This window comes from Melospiza melodia, chromosome 8 (assembly GCF_035770615.1).
Source record: "Melospiza melodia melodia isolate bMelMel2 chromosome 8, bMelMel2.pri, whole genome shotgun sequence".
Lineage (NCBI taxonomy): Eukaryota > Metazoa > Chordata > Aves > Passeriformes > Passerellidae > Melospiza > Melospiza melodia.
In genome coordinates, this window is record NC_086201.1 from 12,199,403 (window position 1) to 12,218,562 (window position 19,160).

The 19,160-nt window shown below is 37.3% G+C and overlaps 1 protein-coding gene across 1 annotated transcript in view; it reads right to left on the reverse strand.

The window, feature by feature from the left end:
• Positions 1–17,943, reverse strand: part of RALB (RAS like proto-oncogene B) — a 44,996-nt gene extending 27,053 nt beyond the window's left edge. The window contains exon 1 of the mRNA XM_063161797.1: positions 17,814–17,943. The gene's annotated coding sequence lies outside the window, so the exon portion shown is untranslated. The remainder of the gene's footprint in view (positions 1–17,813) is intronic.
• Positions 17,944–19,160: the final 1,217 nt, after the last annotated feature.

A 19,160-nucleotide genomic window follows, 5' to 3' on the forward strand; every position in this document is an offset into this window, starting at 1 on the left:
TCTTTTCCTACACCCTTTGCACACCTGGTTATTCTTTGATAGTATTCATAGGGAACCAGAGGAATGCTTGGGGAACAGAAACACCACTCCCTCACTGCATTATCTAGAATGCTGTGATGTCCCATTTGTTCCCAAAACACACAGCTTTTTGCATGTGCAGACTTCAGCTGCCAGAGTTAGTCTAGGCTCAGATCACTTGTAAGAAGAGGTACATGTACATGGTGTGCCCTCAAAGAGAGTTTGTTCTATATTAAAAATAAAGTAGTCAAAGATGATTTTCTATTTGGGCACGGATAGCCTAACAAGAAGTACATTTTACAGATTATTTGTGTACTTAAGAGAATGCAGCTGACCTCACCATGAGTTATGAACTTCAGCATTCAAAAACCATAAAGCAATAAACTAAAATATATCTGAAAGAAGCAATGAAATATGACTCTGCTTTTGGTCTTGTATGAGATGATGGTGTTTTGACTGTACCATTCACTTTATTTTTGTTACAAACAGCCGGAAGTCACCACACTAAAATAAAGTTCACTGTCAAATAACCTTTCCCTTTCAGATACAGCTGGGATTTGTCAGGATCATATCACAAGGTCATTTTTAAGGAGATTCTCACTGACATTTTGTGAGGTAAGGGATTTCACATTCCAGTTTTACAAGTGTTACACTTCTGATCGTCATGATTATCAACACCATGACAGATTTAGGGCCTGATCTTGGAACTTTTACAGAAGGAGCTAAGTTTATTGTAAATAACTTGATAGCCAAGAATCAAAAGAAAATAAAGGGTCTGCAAAGAGTTAGAAGAGGTTGTTCCATGGCCCAAAGCCAAGATCAGTTACACATATATAATTTTTGGCATGCCATTTTTTAAAATGCAGCTAAGATTGTGGTATTTTCATAGCAGTTTGTTTAAAGTACTGGACTACTTTATCATAAGGAAAAAAACCAACAACATTCACCTTACCCGTCACTTTCTGCAAATTAAGCATATTAATTAGTTCCATACCAGACATAGCCATGAGATTTTTTTCCCCCTTTTTTGCACCTGTATGATAAATAGTCAAAAATCAGTACTTTTTTCACTCTTGTAGTTCTTTTCCTCTTTCAAATAACACCTGATTTTGCAGCTGTTTTTTGTAGATCATGTTTCCTAACTGCCAGTCACTCTCCTTCCCCTTTGGACTCCCTCCAGCTGGCTGATGTTTCCCAAAGTGTACTGCTGAAGCAGATACATTAAGTGAAGCTTCACCTGTTAAATGCAGAGTAGAAAGTGTGCCTTAGTGTCTCACAGATCACACTGAGGCCAGTTTGGTAAAAACATGAACTATTACAAAAATGGATAAGGCAGGAGGTTTTTGTTTTAGAATAATAAGCAGCTAACAGAGTTGAGGATTTACCTCCCTGAGTTGGACAGTGCTACCTTGTTGAACAGCTGCTGTTGGAAGGCAGTGTGAGCATACTAGAAAAAAATTCATGCTAACAGATCTTGTCCCCCTTATTTTGAAATCAATTTTTCCAGATTAAAATATTGACAAATATACTACATTAATAATGAAAATTACTGGCTTTTATAGCAGCCAGCATCCTAGCAGTGTGGGAGCAATACTTCAGGAAGAAAAAGAATTTTCTAAAATTATATTAAAATTATATTAAAATTATATTATTTTTAAGTACTTACTTCTGTCTACAGATTCTAATTAAGTTGATGTAACTTAGAATGAGGTTAAAATATCTTTCTGAAAATTAAACCAGATAATTAAACCAAACTTTTTAATGTAAAAATATTCTGACCATGAGAGCCCTTAATTTTTAGTCTACTATCTTCATTACTAGAAGTGCAATTTTCCCTATTCCATGTTTAATCACAACATCTTTTGCAAATGTTTGGAAGCTTTGATTTGTTTAAGTTGCAATAGAATTTTGTTTATCTAAAGCATCCCACAACTTAGCAGAGAGATCCTGGCAACTGAATTTTGTAACACAGTTTTTCATTATGACAGTATTTTACCTATTCAAGAATGGCACTCCTAGAATAAACTCTGACATGACTTGGCTAAAACTATCAGACTTTTCTTGCACCTACAACATAACTTTGCACTATTGTGCTGGGAAATGTCTAATTAAAAAAGGTCTAAATGGGAACTTGAATGGAAAATATCTTCTGGAATTTCTGTTTGAAGTGGTTTGGATGGTGAAACAAGTGGCTACAAATTTTGTCAATAAAATTCCTCTTCAGCTGCACTTTGCTACAGATACTACTCTCTAAATTTACATCATATAACTCTTCACTGTTTGTTAATTCCTGTATTTAAACACAGGATGAAAGCCTTAAAAAAGCAGGTAAACTGGGTATAATCCTGTAGGAACTTATCCACCAGTGAAGTTTTTGAGGAAGTTTGTGTGCCTGTGAATACATTGATGTAAGTATTGTATTATCATAGCATTACATTGTCCCCAACTAGAGAGCTTGTTCAGCACATTATACACTCATATGATAATACTGCTGCATTTGAGAAACCTTCACCACCAAGCTGAGTGCTCTTGAGTTAGTTTATACAGCATTCTTTTCTAGAAAAGACATGTTACTTGTGGTTGATAAGTCCACAAAGTCTATTAATACAGTCTACAAAGAGCCCCTCCTCCTTTTCAATGTTAAATTGATAAGAGTACAATATGCTTTACATTAGAGGATTAAGGAAAGCAATTTCAAAATAAGCATGCATTGTATCCTGTAACATTTGGGGTTTGGATTGTTTTTTATCTTTTCAGTGAACAGGAACACACACTTAGGATCTGTCAGGAGAGTCAGAGATTAACTATTTAGAAAAAAACCTATTTGCTAGAAGCTAATTATATCATTAGTAGCAAATTGTGATTCAATATATTAATAGGTTTAATCAATATTCAATATGCTAACTCGTTAAAAATACATTGTAAATTAAAAAAAACCAAAAAAACCAAAAAAACCCCAAAAACCCACCACTACATTCTGTCTTCTGATGCAACTTACAGTAAATCTATTCCTTTGGAAAAGCTTGGGAGGAGCTGTGCTGGTTTGTGGGGTCCTCAGTCTACAAAAGCAATGTACCTTGGCCAAAAAAATAACTGCAGTACACTCTCAGTTCACAAACACAGCATAAGCTTCTCTTCAATCCTCAAGTTTTGCTATTTCATTATGATTTATTTCTGGAATACAAGAAAAAAATAAAACAGGAGCACTGCAGTAAAATGAAGGCTAAAAAGATTGCCAAGATCCAGGAAGTTCTGAGTTGAGACTTCTGATACTGTGGATAATGTGAGCAAGCAAAGGGGAAATATAAGGAGGGAGGAACCTGTGAGGGGAGAGAAAGATGCATATGTATGGGGGTATATGTACATTTCTAATTTAGAAGTTAAAGCTGTTGTGATTTTGCATAACTAAAATAGTGTTTAAGGGACAGAAATACTGTTTGTGCCCAAAAGTCATTGAAGCTACACTGGATTTGTAGCACAAGAGAACTGCATTATGTAGTCACAAGCAAATCCACTCACTCCTCCACCTAGGCTAATCTCCTCAAAAGAAATAACTGAAATCCCAAATTCATCTCATATTTGCAGCCTAAAAGGAGCTGTTTACTGGAAACAGTGAATATTTGCTTTAATTTAGTCTGGCTTTTCCCTTCCATTGCAGGACTTTGTTTTAAGACCTTGCAAGTTGTGTTACAGATTTGTCTAGAGCAGAATGACCAAAGAATGGCTTCTTCAGACATTTTTTGATAACTACAGTTTATTGAATAGTGTCATATCTTGGCTCTCTCAAATCTTGTTTTCTTGTTTTGACATTTTAATAGATGAGAGCAGAATCTGTGTATATCATTTACTGCAAATCTGCACCTGTACTACCGCTGAATCAGTGTGTCTGTAATGCAAATGCTGAGCAAAATAATGCAAAAAGTTCCATCTATTCAGAATGAAACTCTAAAAATTACAGTGAAAAATAAACCTATGTCTGCATCTTCTAAAAGTCCTTGAGAACTATGATTGCCTTTAATCATACAAAACACCTTTGTGTAACTTTGAGATCTTTAGTAAGAAGCTTTACACAACCTTTCAGGGAACAATAAATCAAACTCTGACTTTTCAAAACTGATTCGCTGCACTCAGGCATGAGTTTTATCTTAAAGCTGGATTTCATGAAGGGCAACAACAGACCTTTAGTCTATTTTTCCTGATCATATTTTCAGTAGCAGAAAATGAATTGGTTTGATCTGGCTCACATAACTACAGTTATTCCCTTTTTTTTAGGCTTTCCATTTTCTATGCAATAGTTCACTAACATTTTAAATGGAATGATAACCAGGTCATGAGATGTACAAGCCTGCTTTTCCCCTAATCCCTGTCTGTGAAAACACCTGCAAAATGCTAAATGCCAATTGATAGAGATTTAATCACTAGAGAAATGGTCACATAATGTGGAGACGTGGCCCATAATCTTATTTTTCCATTCTCTGGAAACAGTGCACAATGCATTAAAATTAATGTGGAATCTTCCTTCAGTTCTTTAAAAAAACCCAAAAAAAGCAGTCCTTCATGCTCTTTGGAAAGCAAAAATGCCTTGGATTTGGCCATTGTGGCTGCAGATATCCATCATGTCAGATGCAAAATGCAACAGTCATGTCACGTCCATGCCAGATTCAGCTTGAAGTAGTTCTGCCTTTTCAGTTTCCTTTCACAGAGCCTAAGCAATGTGACCACCTGCTGAATCCTTCTCTGTAGCATGTAAAGGATCCTTTGTCTGGATCAGCTGGGCTTCTTTGACTTCTTAGCTCAGAAACAGTTTCCTTGTGGCTTTTCTTCTACCTCTCCAAGGGTTTTCTTGGGACAACTTGGGAAACTTTCAATTCAGGAAAAGATGGCAAAACTCAATTCCTTTTCCACTTAGCTGATTTGCACTTTCTTGCTTTGTTGTAGATCAATGGAGATAGGTCTAAGCTACCATTTCTAAATACAGTCTGAATCATGGAAGAAACAGTTGCAGCACTATTGTACTTGCATTTAAAATTTCCTGAAACATCAGGACTCATCTTTATTAAATTGAGCTCATCTTTACAATTCTTATAATTTCTTGCCCAGAGAGAGCTGTGATTTTACAAAATTTTTTAGTTTCAATAAGCCACAGCTAGCTTTCCTGCCATTAGGGTTCCATGTATCTTATGGAAGTTTCATTTCTTAGTTCTTGTCGTGCAAACACAGCAATTAAAAAGTAGAAGCAGGTAAAGATTTCAGCATGGAAAAAAAAATCAAAACTACTGATGGAGAACTATTTTGCAAATAGAAGTAAAAGATTCACTTAACTTTTACCTGTGTTAGAAGAATTGATTACTGGCATTAAAAGTTAGGAATCGTTATAATATGATTCCAGAGAGCCTTAGGAGACCTCAGATCCAGGAGTCTATTCCAGTTAAAAGCAAATGAGATTTATTGAAGAGCTTGATGACAGTGTGAGAAACACTCTGTCTCATCCCCAGAATTTTCCAGCTTGGTTTAAAGCTGTCCTCATGAGGTGACTCCACACACAAGATCCTTATGACATGAAGTTTAACTGTTGGCTTTTGACATAGCATGACACAGGTGAACTACCTGATAATTATCATGTCTGCTTCTCAGGAATGGGTATAAATCAAAAATAATCTTTCCTGTCAGTTTCCAAAAGCCATAAGTGTAAAAACAAGGTGTGATTGCCATTATTTGTCCTTGGTTGCTGCATCTACAGCATCAATTTCACTTCTCTCTTCTAAAATAAAAGCTCTTTTAATACAAGGGCTGCCCTCCTACTATGTCAGTTGTTACAAAAGCAGCTGTCATAAAGGAGGATACTGCCTGATTTTACAGATCTCAAGATCACAAATCAACAGTGAAAAAGGCTGTAAAATGTATTTCTCTAAAAAGATGGTTTCCATCTCCCTCAAGGTAAATATAAGTTTCTTTTAATCACAGAAGCAATAAGACTTTTTGTGTTTTTCCAGTCAGCTAAAGGAGGACCATGCTCACCTATCTCTTTAGAGACTTCTTTCAATATATAGCCATAATTAAGAGGAAGACCAGCCTTTAAAGCTGACCAATAAAAATCTGTCATCTTTTAAAGATGTACATTCCTTCTCCATCTAGCAAATTTCAAAAATGTGTGACAGGTTTGGATTGTGGAGAGACTCTAAAGTTGCTGCTAGAAGAGGTGTGAAAGCATGATACTCCAGATTAGAAAGTGCTGAGCAGCACACAGAGCTACGATACGTTAGAAGGCACCACGCTTGTGGCTACTCCTGATCTTATTTTAGATCCACACCACAGAGATATTACCTATTTGTATTTTGGTCCATGTGCATTTTTAGTTCTCTAAGAAGCATGTTTTGTGTTCCAGCACAGAGATTTTGAGTCTGTTTTTATTCTTATTGACTAACATTAATTCTAACTCCATTTCTGTGAATTCCAAACTTTTGACTATTATTCATTTTCAGGAGAATGTCAATGGCTCATTGCTCCAGGACATAACTCATTTGTATTCTCAACTCACTAAAGTAGACTTTTCCAGCCTGCTGGAGACACAGCTCCAGTTATTTGGGTAGCCAGAGCTCTCATTCAAACCCTAAGTTTTGAGTGAACATTTTTCTCATATGCTCCTGATGTTTCCAAATCTACCAAAACAGTCTGCTGGCAGCCTTGTTTTAGTTATATAAAAAAATGTTTTAGTTCCAGCTCTTACTCTGTTCCATGTACAACCATTTCATTCTAATTCTGCCAAAACTTTTCCACTCTTGTTCTAGTTCCTGTTAATAAAATGCAGTGTTTCCTGGTCTGCATCCTGTTAGTGCTGACACAGTCTCCTCATATCCAGTGTGGGTTCATCCCACCAAGGACAGGAAATGTTCTTCTTTGCTGATTCCAATCCAACCAGAAATAATGTGGACAAAGAAACTTTTAAGAGAGATAGTTTAGGTAAGAACACGAGAGTTGAGAATGTAACAGTCAAACTCAAAGGCACAAAATATCAGAACTGGCTTGAAAGTCCTTGATAAATGGTAAGAGTTATAGTAATGAAACATAGTCTGAGATTTTAGATATATTCACCTAATATCACCTTTCTTCTTTATGTGTTTTTCCTAAGGTTTTTGTTTTGTTTCTTTTTTGTGATAGTTTTCTTTTTAAATGTATTCTAGTATGTATAACTTATTACTTACAATGGTTTGAGCACATACCAATTTAAATTTATATTGTTTAACAAATGTTACACAAGTATTTTTGGAATTTTATGTTGCTAATAATAACTTCATGTGGAATCACCTTATGAGGTTTGCAGCTTTAAATCTTCCATTAAAGCTGCCATTTGTGACCAATTGTCTAAAAAGACAACCAAATCCACTTCTAAAGAGTTAAAACAATAAACTGTGAGATTGACTGTAGTGGATTCTTGAAAGATTAATATTACAAAAATGGCTGTGGAACTGGCAATTGCTAGACAAGAAGTGAAGGGCTGTTAGGGCACAAGAGGCTGAACTCTAAGGACTCACCTTGGCTTAGGGGATATGGAAGTTCTGTGTATAAAGACAAACCATTGTTATTGAAACTCTGCTACTTAGTCACATTAAATATATATGAATTTCACAAATTATCAAATGGCCTGCAGGAGCTGTCCTGCTGGAAGAATGAAGGTTCTCTGCTGAGAATTTGAATGGGACATAGTATAAATATTTAAGCCAAGGCATAGCACAAAAAGGGGAAAACTGACCAAGTGTGCTTGTTAAAGCTTGACAAAGGGGGACAAAACAAAGGCAGGTAAGCCCTCAGGTTCTTCATTTCACAGCTCCCTTGAGCAAATTGGAAAGTCACAGTGTAGGAGAGTGAAGTTTAATGGGTACTTTGCACAGCCACATCCAAAATCATGGCTTCTTTTTCCTAACCAAATCTGAATATCCTTCTGCTTCAACAAGGATGGGTAAGGGATTGCTGTGTTAGTGGGGCCTCTTTAGCTGATTTAGCATGACTAGGCAGGATGCTGTCCTTCCTCTGAGATTGCTAACGAGTGTCAGGAAGTATTGCCTTCCTTCCTGGCTCCAAGCTTGCTACCTCTACAACATCCTATGCCTCTTCTGGCAGGGCTTCCTTGCCAGAGCACAGAGCACATATCCACATGCTGCTACAAAATAGAGGGTCCAGACTTTTCTGGTGGATGCAATAATCTTATTTCTTTCTTCTTCTCTGTTGTATAAATAACCATCATGTTTTATCTAGTAGTGAGAATTTTTGTTGTGAAGGACCAATCTTTATTATGATAAACTTTATTATGATAATTATTATAACAATGTAAAATTTTGGACATATGGATTAATTACAATTTTGGAAAGCAATAGTTTTGACACCTTTGGGTTTGAAATATGCTGTATCAACTGATTTGGGTATGTTCAATATACCTACAAAAATTTGAGTATGTTCAAAATACCTACACTTGTAATTGTGACAGCTAGAATTGAAAGAAAATAACTACATGTTTCACCTCTGTAATAATGGATTTTCCCAGTGATGACTCAGAGGAAATAGTCTCTCCAAGCAATTTTTCATGGAATAAATCACAGAAGTTTCCCAAAGTTTTCGCTGAAAAAAATGCTACTGTTCTGCTAGAGAAGGAATTTAATGCAACCCCAAATAAATACTAGCCTAAATATGTGACCAAATGTAATTTCATGAAGTTGTGGCCTCACCAGAATAGTGCCTGGTTTGGGAACCTTTTTACACGGTTACATAGCAGATGTGCACTTCTGAGCTGTATTAGCAGCCTGTAACACAAGGCAGCACAGACTCAGCTTGTCCTGCTGACTAAGCCTTATTTAATGTCTGCATAGTCTGAGTTACTGGGAATGAATCTATTAGCTGCAGTATTACTGGCCTCCTCTCCCCTTCAGTCTCTCTGTTTCAAGAGGTATGACCATATTCCATTCCAGTGACTTTAGCACCAAATCTGGACATACACTGAGATGGCAGAGTGGAATGTGACAGCTATTCAAGATGGGGCTAATTTGTATTGTAAAATTACTTCTTGTTTCCTTCTTGATCTTCACTATTAGCTCAGCTGGTCAGAGTATGGTGCTAATAACAACAAGATCATGGGTTTGATCTCCATATGGGCCATTCACTTAAAAGTTGGACTCAGTGATCCTTATGGGTCCCTTCCAACTCAAAATATTCTGTGATTCTGTGATTACAGAAAGTTACAGACATAAATGATGCCTTAAAAGGCATAAATGATGCTTAAAGACAAATACCCCTTCCTTGTGGAGATTATAATCAACAATAAGTAATAAAACCACAATATAAAGAACTACTGCCAGGAGGCAATAGATTCTTTCCAGAGATTGTGCTTTCCTATGGGACATGCATGCACTTAGTCATTCTTACTCTACAATCGGTCCAGATTAAGTCCTGTGTTTCTTTTAAAGATGTAAATAGCAACGCCTAGTGGATTAGCACAGAAACACCTTATGGAAGAAATTAATCAGGAAGGATTTGAATGAAGATAAATTTGAGCGCAAGTTCTTCCAGAAATCTTATCAGAAAAGATTTTACATTCAGAGAAGAATAGTTGCTGCCTTTTCATCACAGTTACTTTCTGAAAAACAAGCATTGAAGAGAGATAAGGAAACTTTCTTGTAGACTATTCCTATTATCAAATAGCAACTTTGCTCCACCCTTCCCTTGGATCTGGCTTCTTACAGAGTGCCTGGAGCTGCTGTTTTGTTCCAAGATTACCTTCAGAAAAATCCCCTGCCATTATCAGACATTCTAACAAAAGAAAGAAGTGGATACCACTTCCAAAGAGGAAAAACATAATTAATTGCCATTGATCAAAATCTGGAGAGGTACCCTGCTAACTTGACTGAGACAATCAATAGCAGCTCAGGACTGTGATTTGATACCTCTTACCATTCACACTGTCATACTTGGGCAGTGAATCAGGCTTGAGGGGAAGGCTGGGTGGAGCAACAGGCTGCAGAGGAAAATCACTGTCCCTTGCTCCCCACTGTGTGTCCCATCCCTCCTCCCCACCCCCCAACAAGCAGCAAATGAGAACAGCACTGGTGGAGAGGTGCTGCTGTTCTTACCTGCTCAGCAAAGAGACAAGGCAGCAGGCTATCTAGGAGTGTTTCTTGTGCATGTCCAAGCACTCACAATCATTCAGACAGAAGCACAGCAACAACTTCTCTCTATTAGGGTGCTCTCCTTGCCCACATTTCCTTCTCTTTGGGAGGAGGCAGCAGCTCATCCTGAGAATAGTCCTCACTCCTTTCCTTCTCTTTGGGAGGAGGCAGCAGCTTGCTAGCTGGAATTTCCATAGAAGAGGTGTTTCAAATGACAGAAGATCCTGCAGACCAGGCCGGGCCAGAGGGCTGCATTTTGAACCATGCTGGTCAAGAATCTCCAAAATGCATCTGTGTCAGCCTGACTGCACCCACTGACTGTGCTCAGTGTTAAGAGCTTTTGGAGATCACTGTTTATATCTGGACATAAAGACTCTTACTCCATCCTCGGTCTTTGTGCAAACCTTCTCTTTAAAACAGGACACTGCTCACAGCCGGGCTACACAACCCTTTCAGGATAGTCTCAGACACTGGGCAACATTACAAAGGAAATTGTCATCACCCAAGAAATTCACACACAGTTTGTGGCTTTTGGAGTCATCAGTCCTTACTAGAAACAAACAGAGACCAGTACGAACAGGCTGAAGAATTATATTGAACTCATAATTGTGACAGCTGTAGCCAGTTTGATTTTTCCTTGGTTACCTCATTTGTTGTCACAACATTTCATTCTGGAACAGAAACCCAGAGGATAAAGCATGGGATCAGTAAATTAGTAATCTAACTGCACCCTTAGCACTAGTCCTTATGTACTGTAACAATGTGGAAATTTTTGCACAGTATTCTGAAGGAAAGAGTTGTGTCACAGTGCTGAGGTGGAAAAAGTACTGTTTAGGATCCCTGTTGATACTGTGTTGCTGCACCATAATTTTAGTAAGAATAATGCTGCCACATAAATGTTTATTTCAGCTGGAATATACCTTGTTTGTTAGACTACAAGAGTAGAAAGAATTTCCAACATTCAAGCTCGTAAGATTCCTTTTAAGTGAAAACAGAGACTTGGCTGAGACAAAGACGAAGGACTGAAGAAGTTTGGCATTTAGATCACAGTAGTAGCAAAACCAGATGACAAAGCAGAGCTTTAAAAAGCCTCTCAGATGGAAAGATTTAGGATGGAAAGGAAGTGAGAGGAATGCAGGGTGTCTCTTATTAAGGGGAGGAGATAGCAAACAATGATGCTGTTGTGGCAGCAGAGCTGATGAAGGTCAGAGACAATAAACTCTGATTTGCATTCTTTCAAAACACTCATACAAAGTTGGTGATTTTTTAGTGTAAGATTAGGGACATTGTGGCCAGGGAGTTTGATGTGCTTGCATGATTGTAATCTGCAGTGCTTTAGCTTTTCAAGCAAAGATCAGTGCCTTCAGCAATTTCATGTAAAAGATATCTGCTTTGCATTAGACTTGCCATAAGCCTTCTGAAGAATTAGCTATAAACCTTAAGATCTGCACTTTACAGGAGGCTCTGGGAAGGGTCAGCCCAAGCTCTGGTATCTGGAAAAGTCACTGGAGGACATGGAACAAGCAATGAGGCTGTCAGGTCTAACTCCATCCAAGAGATACTAAACAGAATATTTTGACTTTAAATACATGCTTTTCTGACCACCTATTGAAGAACTGTGCCAGACACAAGAGACAAATGTCTGAAGGACATGGGATCATGGCTGGATCTTGTGAAATTAATAAGGGGTAGTCCTACAGGGGATCCATGTTATATTTCTTTTACAGAAATAGGTTATATATATCTATCTCCTAGGAAACAGTATTTATCTACATTAACATTCTTTATCTAGTACTAGATATATAGAATATGCCTAGGTTCATTGCAGTTTAGATTTCCCTTCTTTAGCATTCCTACAGCTTGCCAGAATGTCTGCTTGTGCAGAAACAAAGGTTAATTAAACACATCCGCCCATTAGATCAAGGAGTGAACATTATTACAATCTGGCCCCGAGCTACCTTCTTCAGCTGTCAGCACTGAAAGACACTTGGAACTACAAATTAGTCCTCAAGCAAAACTAGTTTCAGCAGAAACCACCTGTTTTATTGAACAGAGAAGGTCTTCCCCAGATTTACAGTTTCGGCTTGTACTCATCTCGCTGTTCCTAGTTCCAGCAAGAAACATTCTAGGGGTATTTTCCAAGTTGTGTGACGATCCACAGTTCTTGGAACTTTATGGTGCCATGTTAACACGTAATAAGGAGTGTTAGAAAAAAAATCTTCCTTGTCTGCATTGCTAATGCCATATTTTATAATTAATAGAGTTTAAGGTAACTCATATTGGATTTTTTTTTTTTTAACTTGAATGCTTAGTTTTGCCCCTTTCACTGTGCTTTGGCCAGTAGAAGAGCTTGGGAAATAAACTGGCCAACTCCCTCATTATGCATTTCTTTTCACTTTCTTTTCCCTTTCATTTTCTGGCTCTTGTGTATAAGCACCATATTACCACAAATGCCTTCTCAATTCTGTGAATCAAATCTAAAGAATAACACATTAACTACATGAAACTCTTCAGAGCAGCACTATGGCTGTACCTCAGTTTTCCTCTTGCCATCATGGGGAATGAAGTCTAGCAGCATATACCTTTCACAAACATGTACTGTTACCATGCCTATAATCCCCACTACTTCAAGAACTGACATTCTTAAAATGTTTTCTTTCTGTGCTGAATCAACAGAACAGGGCTGCAACAGAACTGCCAGGGAGCAGTGACCAATAATCTGATTATTCAAAGTAGGCAGGACACAGTGAGGTCTTCTCTGAAAGTAGGATCTTAAATAATGTTAATTATGTAAAAAAGCACAGTATCTACTTAATCATAGAAGCTGGCTTGTATCTATTCTCTTCAATAATAGATGAAGCAAGTATAACTCTTTGCATCCAAAATTCAAGGCCCATATTTTGTCAGAACTCCTCTCAAATGTGATAATGTATTATGCATCCCCCATTCTCATTCAGATTATCCACAAGTAATTTCTGCTTTTCTCACACTGACTCATTCTTCATCCTTATTAGCTGAATTGTTAATGAAAATGAATCTCTACCCATGAACTGAATGTTCATGTATTTAATTTCTACTGGTTTGGCTAGTTTTGGTCAGACACACAGACCAGATTCTTTCCCCTATCCCAGTCAGGAAGAGAACACCTGGGCATTTTATTTTGAACTCTGTTTTTTTAAATATTGCCTAATGTTTGATTAAAGTTTTCAACTTCTCAAACACTATCGCCATTTCACTTAACGGGTTAATAATAGGAACTACAGATAAAAGGAGACATGAATGAAGAGCTAGCAAAAAAAATCAGTTATTTGCATTGCTTTCTTGGTTTTGGTTTCAAAGTCTATAAAAGTCACAAAACTGCCTTCTTTGCCCAATTTGTACTGAACAACTCCTGCCTGCTTTTCAAAAACCCTTTGAAAGGCAGCATCTCTGTCCCTGATAGTGGTACACAGACACAGTGCTGTCCTGCAAACTGCTCATCACTTGGCTTCAGGATATTGATCACTGATTACACAGCCCAAGTGGCAAAGTGCAAAATATGCTCATAGTTAACATTTTAAGAAGATAAACCCCAAAGGAAAACTACATGGTAAACTATAAGTATTGACCCTAAAGAGGAAACAGAATGTCCTTATTGGAACATCTCTCCTTAGCATCTTACCTGAAACATTCTGTCTAGCCTGTAATTGAGTAGGTAAGATGTGACTGTCTTCTTTACAAGTACAACATGTTAAATTACTTTAGAGTTGTTTCTATAAATATAGCATGCCAATGCCTACTGACTGATTCTGCCATCTAGGAGCTTTATTTGCATTCAGCAATGAAGCAGTTGAATTTTTAAGGTATTTTATCATTAAATTTCAATTAAGTTGTAAGGCTGCCTACATTCACAATATAAAATGTAAATTCGTTACATGTGGCAAAAGTCTTTACAAAAATCTTGGAGCTGACCACAGTCTTTGCTGCTTGTCTCACCCACACTAAAAATATTGTGTGATACAAAGTATAGTATAAGGCTGTGTAACAGACAGCTATGTCTGCACTCAGGTTTAATAGGGAGCAAGCCACAGAAATATTATTCCCTCATTCCTATTTCCTGAGCCTCTTTAAGTCTTATGCCTATGTACATATTTTCTGGGCCATTTATTCTATCCTATGCACAAGAACACTATTAAACAGGTAACATGGCAAGGATTGGAAAAAATTATATATGTCCTATCAGCGTACATAAATCTGTGGATCGTGCTCAGGAAAGCTCTAAAACTGCAGGAGCATTTCATTATCCTGAACATGGGCAGTGTTAATTTAAACAGGTCTGCAAGGATGGCATCTCTTTCTCTACCAGTTTATTCAGAGATGCATGTAGTTCTGTACTGCACTTCTAAGCACATATTTCTTAACATGCTGTTTGCTCTTTTGTGCTTCAGGATACATTTTCATTTAGTCATGACAACATAACCAGCTGTCTATTTTTTGCTTTCTGTGGGCCAATAACCTCAGTGTACTCCATTAATTAAAGCTATGGCTGTTATTGAGTGAAACAACCCTATACTCATGAGAGTATGAAAAAAGTTATATTGACTGAAGGAGATTGCTCTGAGTTTTAAGTGCATTTTTAAAGTGCATTCCGGTTGTGGTTTTTTTTTTTTGTTTTTTTTTTTGTTTTTTTTTTTTTTTGTTTTTTTGTGGAGATTTGCTAGATTATATTTTTGAAGTTCAGGATCACTGTAAAGAAAACATATTCAGCTAATAACCTGAAGCAACATCTGAACAAGAAAGACAAAAAGGTCCTAAGCAAGGAAAACTCTTTTAAATGTTTCAGTACTGCTTAGGTGATTAAAACATTAAGCAAAATTTAGAACAATTATTTTAATAGACTAAGGAATTTATTCAACTTTAGAGTTGAGTCTACTTTGATGATTAAAATACAGGGAAAAGAACCAGAAGACAAAGTCTATTTTCAGCATTAGCACTGACTCACTGTGTGATATTAAGCAAGTCACTTAATTTACTGCCTCACTCTGTCTCACCTGTAAAATGAAGGAGCCTGCCTCACAAGTGCTGTGTGGGATTACTTAATTAAACATTTGCTATGCACCTAACATTTCTTGAATGCAAGGTGCTGGAAAGTTTATTTTTGAAGATGTATAAAAACAGGATACAAGAGCAGAATCAGATAGTTTCTGTAAAGGAAAGTACACATCTCTTTCATTTGATTCATTCTTTTCTTTGGATTTCTAAAGCATGACAACAACATAATTAACTATTGGACCTGTTAGTCAGCAACACAAGTGAGCTAATTGGTGTGATCAATATTGGCAGCACCCTGGGCTGCTGTGATCACACACTGGTGGAGTTTGCAGTCCCCAGGGATATGAGTTAGGTGAAGAGTAAAGTCAGGCCCCTGAATTCTAGTAAAGCAAAAAAAAAATTTCCAGCTCTTCAAGGAGTTAGCAAAAGGAGCTCCCAGTAAACCATCCTCAGAGAAAAAGGAGCAAACCAGAGCTGGCAGACCTAGACATTTTCCATGGAGTGCAAGAGCTCTCAATACCCAGGTGTAAGAAATCAGGAAAGAACGTGTGGGACAGGGAGGAGATTTGAGATATTCACCATGGCTTCATCTAGGGCAAGCGGCCAACCTAGTGGCCTGACTACATCACATATTCTAGAACTCTAAAAATGTGAGTCAAGCCCTTGAAATAAGTTTATAAGTTGAAAAAAATCATTGTCACAAACTAGACAGACCAAACCATAAGTAGGAATAAAAATATATCATTATTTTTCAGTGGATCACACAATTGAAATACTAAGTTGAGTTTTTTCTATGATGTATAAGCAAGTTTATATCCAATGGAAGTGAATGGCAGTGATTTAAATCCAGAGAAAGGAAATAAATGTTTTTTCTAAAATAGAATTTTTACTCAATTCATGGCCACACAACTTTGTTGGAACCAAGATCTCAGTGAATTCAAGAAACAAACATTTCTATGGAAATGTGAACATCCACTGGGATATTCTATTAAATGAAAGTTACAAATCTGTCATGTTGCAAGGTACAAGATGATTATTAACCAGTAGACATGTAAAAGTACTAATTGGAAGGCATGTAAAAACATCACCAATGAAGCCTATTTGTCAGCTGATCTCTGGACTGAGCAGGGTCAGGTCACTGCAGGAGGCAGAAGCCCGGAGGAAGTGTTCTAGTGGTCACCTCTGGTACAGCAATCCCCGTGCTAATGAGGCTGAGCAGCTCACAGCACATCTTCAGCCTCCTGCTACTCTTATCATAGCTGTGTTATAGAAAATGTCAGGTTTGATCTATCATATAGCCAACTACATCAGCAATTTTTTAACCAAAGAGGAGTTATTAACTCACAGTACAATTTAGCAGACAACAAAAAGCAATGCTTTTTACTAACACTGTGCTGTGACCCCATGAAGGAGCTCATCAAAACCATAGGGAGCAAAGTAAAAACACAAAGTAATGTCATCAATGACACATGCAGAGGTTATGTGTTTCCTGTATAATTGCTCACATCACCAAGGACTTTTTTTGAAGACAATTATTGTTATCTTAAGCATTCACAGAAATATCACTGCTGCTTTCTGTTGGTTTCAGCTAATCCTAGATTGAGGCCTTTATGTAAAGCATGGTCATAAGTCTTTTACAACCTTGGAATGAAGTTAGTGCTTGGTATTCTATGAGGACAACAGACACAGGAAAATTCAGATGCTCTATCCTTTTAAAAGCAACTTTCTAGGTTAATAAAGGAGTTCTACAAATTCATTTGGTAGATATAAATGCATGTCATTTATTTACTTTCATGATAAAATTTTCTATGCTGTGAAACATGGATCATACTACCTTACTCATACAAATATTAAATATAATAAGAAATCATGATAATAAATTTATTATTTATATATTTACCTTGTTTCTACTAAATTATCATGCCAGAGACATCTAAACAAAACCTTAGGCTCTCCACCCATGGTAGCAGAGCCTTTAGCTCCACATTTCAGAGCTACAGATGAAGATGGAAAAATGCAGCAGTAACACCACCACAGGTTATAGTTATGCTAAAAAGAGTCAATGACTCACTGTGAATATGTACTTGGCCTGCATGCTTTAGGGATGAGTGAAGATTACTGAAGACAACTCTTTCTTTTATTCTCCTTTTATTTTGCTTATTACTAGCTAGTACTACTACATTCCTTATATGAAACCAGATTAAGAATAAACAAGAGGTGCTTGTCATCCAGCATTAATACACTACCATGTGCTTGGGCACAGCTACTTGCACATACATTTTAGCAGCTGTTTTTTCCTTTCTGCCTGTCCATCCACAACAAATAGGTATTGCTGCCTAGCACAATACAGGTAGCTTTTCTACACCTAGCCCACACCTTTAATCCAAGCTCTGCACCCTGAGAGCCTCCTATGTCACTGCTGTTCCTTTTCTCACTCCAGCTGGGCCAGGGAACTCCCTTCTCCACTTCAGTGTCAAATACTGACAGCAAGTTTTGCTTTTACTTTTGTGCCCCAGTCCACACAGAAATGTAAGCACACAGAGCAGTGATTGCTCTCTGATGCAACTTTACAAGCTGGATAAATTGGTTGCTTTCTCAGCTGATACTCACTGTGCTTAAAGGATCCTTTGTCCTAGAGCAGCAGTTTCTCAAGGAGTATGAATCAGGGAGGCAGGAGGTGGCAGAAGGAGCTCCACTGCAGTTTTAAAGGCCAATCCTCATGATGACTGGAGGTGGACTCCTAGTGCCTCAGAAAGTTACAAGAAAAGGGAAGGGCTCAGGATATGATATCATGCACTCATTCTAAAAACAAGGAAACTGTTGTAGATAATTTAAAAAGTAACAGGTTAAAAATCCTGAATGGCCAATACAGAAAATTACTTTTTAAATTTATCTCCTACTTTTTCCAGTGAAACATTTCAAGAAATAAAAATTACAAAGTTAGAAAACTATGTTTACATCATTAGTAGGACAAGCCTAGGAGACCTATTACAGCTGAGCCACCTCAGAGCAATGCTTGCTGCTGCCTCTGTCAGAGCTCAAGCTTTGAGCTTGGTGCCAGCTCTGCTGAGGCAAATATACCCAGGCCCAACACAGCTGGGTCTGCAGCCACAGCTGGGTCTGTGTAAGCAGCAGGGACCCACGTGTATCCACTCCTTGCCAGTATCCTGACTTGTTCATTGCCTTTCTCAGCAAAAGTAAAATCTTCTAAAGCATCTCAGTGATTCAGGAATCCAATTAATATTTTCTAAAGCAACATAAGCAAACATTAAAAACCTTCAACAGGTTTTTAAATCTTATGAAAAGTCATTTGGATTTTGTGCAGATTTGCCAGGTTAAGTTTTACTCCTTAGATCCTTTTCTAATTGCAAGTCTGCTTCAGAAATTATTTGCAGGGATATATTACTATAAATGCATTTACCAGGTCATTGTCTACAGCTTTTAAAAAAGAAATTAATAAACATTTGAAGCAAAGCAGATGTCCTAACTCAGCACAATTGTTCTTTACCTGGATTTAGCTTTTTCTGTTTTTACTTCAGATCCAAAACAGCATTTGCATGCCTGGAAGCTTCTTTGTCCTTTCCAGCTTTATCAATTTGTCTTCTAAGCCACTCATTTTTCTTTCAAGTTGTCAGGATAATTTTGTTTCTATTATAATCCCATAAAATGCACTCATAGGAAAATTTAGCCCAGATTTCAAGCAAGCAACATTTTAATGCTGTGTTAGGAATCGTTACATTCTCTGTTATGGAGGTCGTTGTGCTTGCCTTTCAAATTCTTCTTTTTGTATTAAAATTTTCCAGTGATTTTTGTTCATGCAACTCATCCCAGACTCAACATTAAGGCCACCCATGAGTGATATTATAGTTTATAATAATTTTCATAAATATATTGGCTTTTAGTTTAGTGGCTGGGATTTGGAGGACCCCAAATTATCATATTAAATCAGTTTAGGGA